At 38.6% G+C, this 6,256-nt stretch overlaps 1 pseudogene; it reads right to left on the bottom strand.

Annotated features, from left to right (window-relative positions):
• Window positions 1-3,156: 3,156 nt before the first annotated feature.
• On the bottom strand, window positions 3,157-3,803 carry LOC114640567 (annotated as a pseudogene).
• Window positions 3,804-6,256: the final 2,453 nt, after the last annotated feature.

The following is a 6,256-nucleotide window of genomic DNA, read 5'->3' as shown; positions in this document are numbered from 1 at the left end:
AATGACAAGGTATCAAACCCATGGCCAGGGCCTCAGTAAACATCAGTACAAATTGAAGGTAGTTCTGATGAAGCCAGACTTCTATGGTTTGTACTAGTTATTAGTTAATATCAGGAACATGTTACAAAGACTCGTCACTGTGATGGACAGGGAACAAAGACAGAGGAAACAGGCTTGGACCCAATATGCTCTGCAGAGTCACGCCTCCAGCTAGACTCACCTCCAACCACAGCACTGTACTGGAACCTGGGACCAAACACTGAACAGATGAGCCTGTTGCATATGTCTCATTCATACGCAAACCACAACGAGCTTCTATAGTAAGTATTATGAAAAAAATAAAACCCTGTTGTGTAGGAGGAACTATAAACCTGAAACTGCTGCTCAGAAGATGGAGACCTGGAGTCTCTAGATTAACCTACTGAGCACATCTGCATGGTCCGCTGACCAGCACAGCAGACTAAAAACCTCACGATCCTCACTGGAAGTTAGGAACACCTACTTAATACTCAAGAAAATAAAGACTGACATCATTTGCCAATGGTTTCAGCCAATCAGGAGTCTGACACAAAGCAGGATCCTCGTATTTTATCAGATATAATTCCCCCAGGGAAGACCCAATCAAAAAGCCAGGAAATATGAAAAAATATGATAGCACAATGTAAATAAATTACCATGAAACACACAAAAATTAGTGGGTTGAATAAATAATTAATAAATACCCAAACTTTTTCCTTAGTAAATTTTACTCCTATAGTTCTAGAAATAGTTTTTGATAATATCTCCCTTATTAGATAATGGTATCATAGTAGAAAACCAAAATACAGGTGTTCTAAGAATTTAAGTGGAACCAGCAGGCCATCAGGATCAGCTTTCTAGCAAGACCCTGTGCTTTGGTAAACTAACATTTGGATCCCACAACTGGCAGTTTTCTGAAACACTGCTATTGACCTCTGCTGACTTTGCTTCAACTACCAGATGCTTGAGATTACACCCAGTCTTACAAGGCTGCTTGGTGTTCTTAGCATCATCATAATCCTAACTGCATATTGTAACTGCCTACCCACTTGCAACTTTAGGTTTTTAAATACAGCTGTCACATTTCAGGTCTCTTTGAGTGTGTCTCTGCCTCCCAGGTTGCAGGTCTAATCACTTCAAAGAAGTGTGGCTTTCTTTGTTCTTAATCTGTTGATTGCATTTATGCATGAGAGTGGATACAATGGAAAACATAAGACAAAACTGATTTTTTTAGGATAATAGTGGTGACAGAAAAGGGGTTAATGTCAGCACCCTGAACAGTGTGCTGTCTGGGTGGCGGGTGCTGCGGAAACGTGGAGAGTGGGTAGATGCCTGTAAAGGAGTGGCTCTCTGACTGAGAGATGTGAGCCAGGCCTTTTCCTTAGTAAGATTCTCAGCTGAATAACAGGGAACTTCAGAGGACAAAGGAAACACTTTTTGTACCTCCAACCCAGAGGCAGCCCTTAGAGTGAGGCTTTGAAACTGAACTGTGTATGCAGAGACAAGGAAAAGAGTTCGTGTGCAATGTGTAGCCCAGAGCATAATCTTCCTGCTTCTATTCATACAAACAGCAGCCAAAACTGCATCACTGTTACTCCTGTCAGGCAGAATACTGGCAAAAACCACATAGGGCTGCCCTTGTCCCTGTGGCTGCCGAGGTCTAGTGGTTCACTTTCCCCTTTGCAGTGATCAAAAGTTCAACTTGTGCTTTGCGGTTAGATGCTCAATATGAATTTGTTGTACATAGAAGAAGAAAAAGTTAAGAACGCTGGCTGGAAAGATGCTGGATCAGCAGTTAAGAGTATTTGTTGCTCTTGGACAAGACCTGGTTCAATTCCCAGGACTTCTATGGTGATAATACTATCATCACAGACTGAGGAAAGGCATAAGGGCTATATCAACCAGGTGACTGTACTCTGCAAAGTGTCTTTAGGATGTGATGTTGGTTTGTCTTGTTTTATCCTGCTTGCTGATACCCTTCAGGCTGCCATTTAAGAGATGCCAAGAAGACCCAGATGAAGCAGAGAGGCTTATCTTCACAAGAATAGTCTGGCCTATGTGGCTTTCCAGCAAGACCATCTAAATATTCAGCATACCTATCTTCCATTCTGAATTCTGACACATTTTCTTTATTTTAAAGAATTATATATTTATTATATGTATATGAATACACTGTAACTGTCTGAAGACACACCAGAATGGGCCATCAGATCCCATTACAGATGATTGTGACCACTATGTGGGTGCTGGGAATTGAACTCAGAACCTCTGGAAGAGCAGTCAGTGCTCTTAATCACTGAGCCATCTCTCTGACCATTTTCTATGTGCAGGCATGTTTCCTCTGTAAAGCCTTTCCCTGCACAGCCAACTATGACCTCTCTGCCCTGACTTCCCAGGAGCAGCAGCATACTTCATGGCTTGGCCTACAGTGCTAAAACTTTGAGAAAGTATGGAGGTATAGGAGGATAATGTGACCTGTTTGTCTTTATGAAGTGGGCATTACTGCTGGGTCTTTATTTGCAGTCATTTTCTTCCTTTCTCACTCTAGGGAAGACTTGAAACATTCTGTTGAATAAGAATGGAGATGGTGAATACCCTTGTCTTGTTTATAATTAGAGATATTTCTTTTAATTTTCCCCTTTTAATATAACGTTGGCTATAGGTTTGTCATCTGTAGTCTTTAGTGCATTGTGATCTGTTTCTTTTAGTGCTAGTTTCAGGATTTTATCATGAAAGAATATTGAACTCTGTCAAAAGCCTTTTCAACATCCAATTAAAACGACCCTGTGATTGCTATCCTTGGGTCTATATTCTGTCCTACATTTATTGATCTTTTTTTTTTTTGGTTGTTGTTAGTGTTTTAAAGATAGAAGAATCATGTTATGATAAAATCAACCACAAAAATAGAGAATTCAGATCCTCCCCAGGTAATTTAAAATATCTGTTTCTCTCAAGTTATACATAATGACCACAGACAAAATGGTCAGTATACATGCTGGGATAAGAGTATCAGATGGTCAATGGGCCAAAATCAATGGAATTTAGAAAACACACTTAACTCTGAAGTAGACAGACAGACAGACAGACAGACAGACAGACAGACAGAAGGCCTTAAAGTACAGCACGGTATAATTATCATCAGAATCGGATAGTTTTCTTTTCCTTCTTTGTGAAGTTTGTCCCAAATTTCTTTTGGCTCTGAAATGGTGGCTCCATTAAATTTCTCCTGTAATTGATAACATCAGAACAACCAAGTCTCCATTCTAAAGTTTCTGTAGTAAAGTCATCTATATTTCCTAGGTTGGTGAATCCAACAACATAATCGTGTCTTGCCATCTCTCAAGAGAGCTAATGTGGGCATGACTTTGATCTGTGATCTCTCACAGAGGAATGATGCCTTTTCCACATTTATCTTCAAAAACTTGGTTTCGAGATGTTTTTTGTCCAGAATTGATAAATGTCTGTCTAGTATTTTATACCTGAATGTGGTGTCTCTGCAGACATGGGAAACCATTTTTTCACTCTTCTTGGCTTCTTGAAAGAAGTCTCTCTCACTGCCGATTTCTCTGAGCTCTCTGTGCCCTTTGGAAAGCCATTCTTGTTTTTGCTGTTGAGCCTTCCTAAGCACCACCAGTCTCTTTTCTTTGAGCAGCTTCAGTTCATCTTCAGTGATCTGATCCAGTTTCTGAATTTCAGAGTCCAGGTGATTTTCTACTAGCTTAGCAGCCTGGAGAAACTGGTTCTGTAGGACTTGAGAACATGTTGGTGGATCCATTACCTTACATTTTTCTAAGTGTTCTTGGTTCTGTCAGCAGATTCTTTACCACTCCCTGAGCTCAAGAGACTGGTGGAGGAGTTCCGGGGGATGCAAGTTCTATTGCTCTTTATATATTGAACCATGCTTGCATTCCTGAAATGAAGCCAGCTTGGTCATTGTGAATGATCATTTTAGTGTGTTGTTGACTTTAGTTTTCAAATATTTATTAAGAATGTTAACATCCATGCTGATTATTGAGATTGATTGATAACTTTTTTGCAACCATATCCATATTTCTGTTTGTTTATTTTGTTTGGTTTGCCTTTTTTATTATCCTTATCCAGTTTTATCATCAAGACAATACTGACTTCATAAAGTATGTTTAGTAGCCATCTTTCCCTTTCCATTATAGGGATGGTTTCAGGACAGTTGGTTTTAGCTTTTCTTTAAGATTCTGTATTTAGTGGTGAATCCATTAGGATTCTCTAGCCATGAAACATTTTCTTTCCACATCAATTGCCTAACCCCTTATAGATCCTATTAAATTGTATGTATCCTCGTGATTAAATTTTGGGAGATCATATATGTCTAGAAATTTATCCTGTTCATTTTGATATTCTAATTTATTTGAGTCAGGTTTTGAAAGTATGCCCTAATGATCCCTGAATTTCTTTGATATCAATTAAACTCTCTTCTTTTTCAACGACAACTTATTAATTTTGGTCTTTCTCAGTAAGTAAATTGGCTAAGGTTTGTCAGTCTTATTCCAAGAACCAACTCTATGTATTTCATTAGTCCTTAAGAATTTGAAGAACATCACTTAATTATTTATTCAAAATATTTCTGGTTTTTAATGTAGACATTTATACCTGTAACTTCCACCTTGGAACTATTTTCCTTGTATCCATATGTTTCTCTATGTTGTGTTTTCATGTTCATTCTGGTCTAGAAATTTTAGCTCTATCTCCTAATTGTTTTCCAACAATTCATTCATCCCTGGGGTACCGTGCAATCTCCAGTATCTGTATATTCTCTGTAGCATCACTGTAATATCAAGTCTTATTACCCTGTGATTAGATAGAGTAAAGGAAGCTATTTCTTTTTGATATTTGTTAATAACAAAAAGGCTTACTTTACATCCAGAAACATTTTGAAAAAAAATTCCGTAGAATAGTAATGTTCAGAAAAGAACATTAATTCTGAAGTTATTGAATAGAATATTCTTCAGATACTTACTAAGTCTATTTGGCCAATACTGTCACTTAACTGCTTTTTATTGACTTTTCTGTCTGAATAAGAATATGTTGAAGTCAGGTTTTTTTCTGGCAGTACTTATTTTGTGAACATGGATGTGACGCTATTCAGTATGTTTGGAATTAGTATATTTTCAGGTGAGTTATTTTCTCGTTTTTTAACAGGTTGGATTATTCTTTCTTATTCTAAGAGTTCTCTTACGAGTTTATTATAAACTAGTTTCATAGGCCACAGGATAAAAAGGCTATGTATAGCCTTTTAGGAGCTAGTCAAGGAGCTGAGGAGGACCCAGATGAGTCTACAGCAGTGCTTCTCAACCCTGTGTCGAGACTCCTTTGGATTGAATATCAGATATCCTGTATATCAGATATTTACATTAAGATTCAAAACTAGAAAATTACAGTTATGAAATTGCAAAGAAAATAATTTTATGGTTGAGGGTCACCACAACCTGAGAAATTGTATTAAAGGGTCACAGCCATAGGAGGAGAACCACTGGTCTAGTGCCTTGGAGGGCACATTCTTCAGGTAGGGTTCCCTGAAAGGAAAACCAGACAATCCAGTGAGACTTCATGAACAGCATAATTCTTAATGTGAAATCTCTAATTTTTGTTTCAAGTCTTCTTTATTAAATAACTGCATCTTCTTGCTTTCAAATTCCATTTGCTTGAAATATTTTTCTTTGCTTTTAATTATTAATTATTTATTTACATCCCAAATGTTGATCCCTCTTCAGGTCTCCCCTGGAAGAATTCTTCCCTCATCCCCTACCCCCTCTCCTTCACCTCTGAGATGGTGCCCCTCCCAACATCCCTCCTCCCTGAGGCATCAAATCCCTACAGGATTAGGTACATCCTCTCCCACTGAGGCCAGATAAGGCAGTCCTCTGCTACATTTGTGCCAGGGGCCTCAGACCAACAAGCCTATGTATGCTTATGGTTGGAGTTCCCAGGGTCCAGGTTAGTTGACACGGTTGGTCTTCCTATGGAGTTGCCATCCTCTTCAGCTCCTTCAGTCCTTCCCCTAACTCTTCTATAGGGATCATCCTGAGTTAGGTAACTCAGACCCAAAAGGACATGCATGGCATATACTCACTAATAAGTAAATATTAGCCAAAAAGTACAGAATACCCATGATACACCCCACAGACTCTAAGAAGTTAAACAAGAAGATACTTCAATCCCACTTAGAAAGGGGAATAAAATAATCATGGAAGGCAGGGGGAAG

This window comes from Grammomys surdaster, unplaced genomic scaffold (assembly GCF_004785775.1).
Source record: "Grammomys surdaster isolate TR1022 unplaced genomic scaffold, NIH_TR_1.0 125834, whole genome shotgun sequence".
NCBI classification, from domain to species: Eukaryota; Metazoa; Chordata; class Mammalia; order Rodentia; family Muridae; genus Grammomys; species Grammomys surdaster.
The sequence above is the reverse complement of the archived record's forward strand: the minus strand, read 5'-3'. Positions and strand labels throughout refer to the sequence as shown.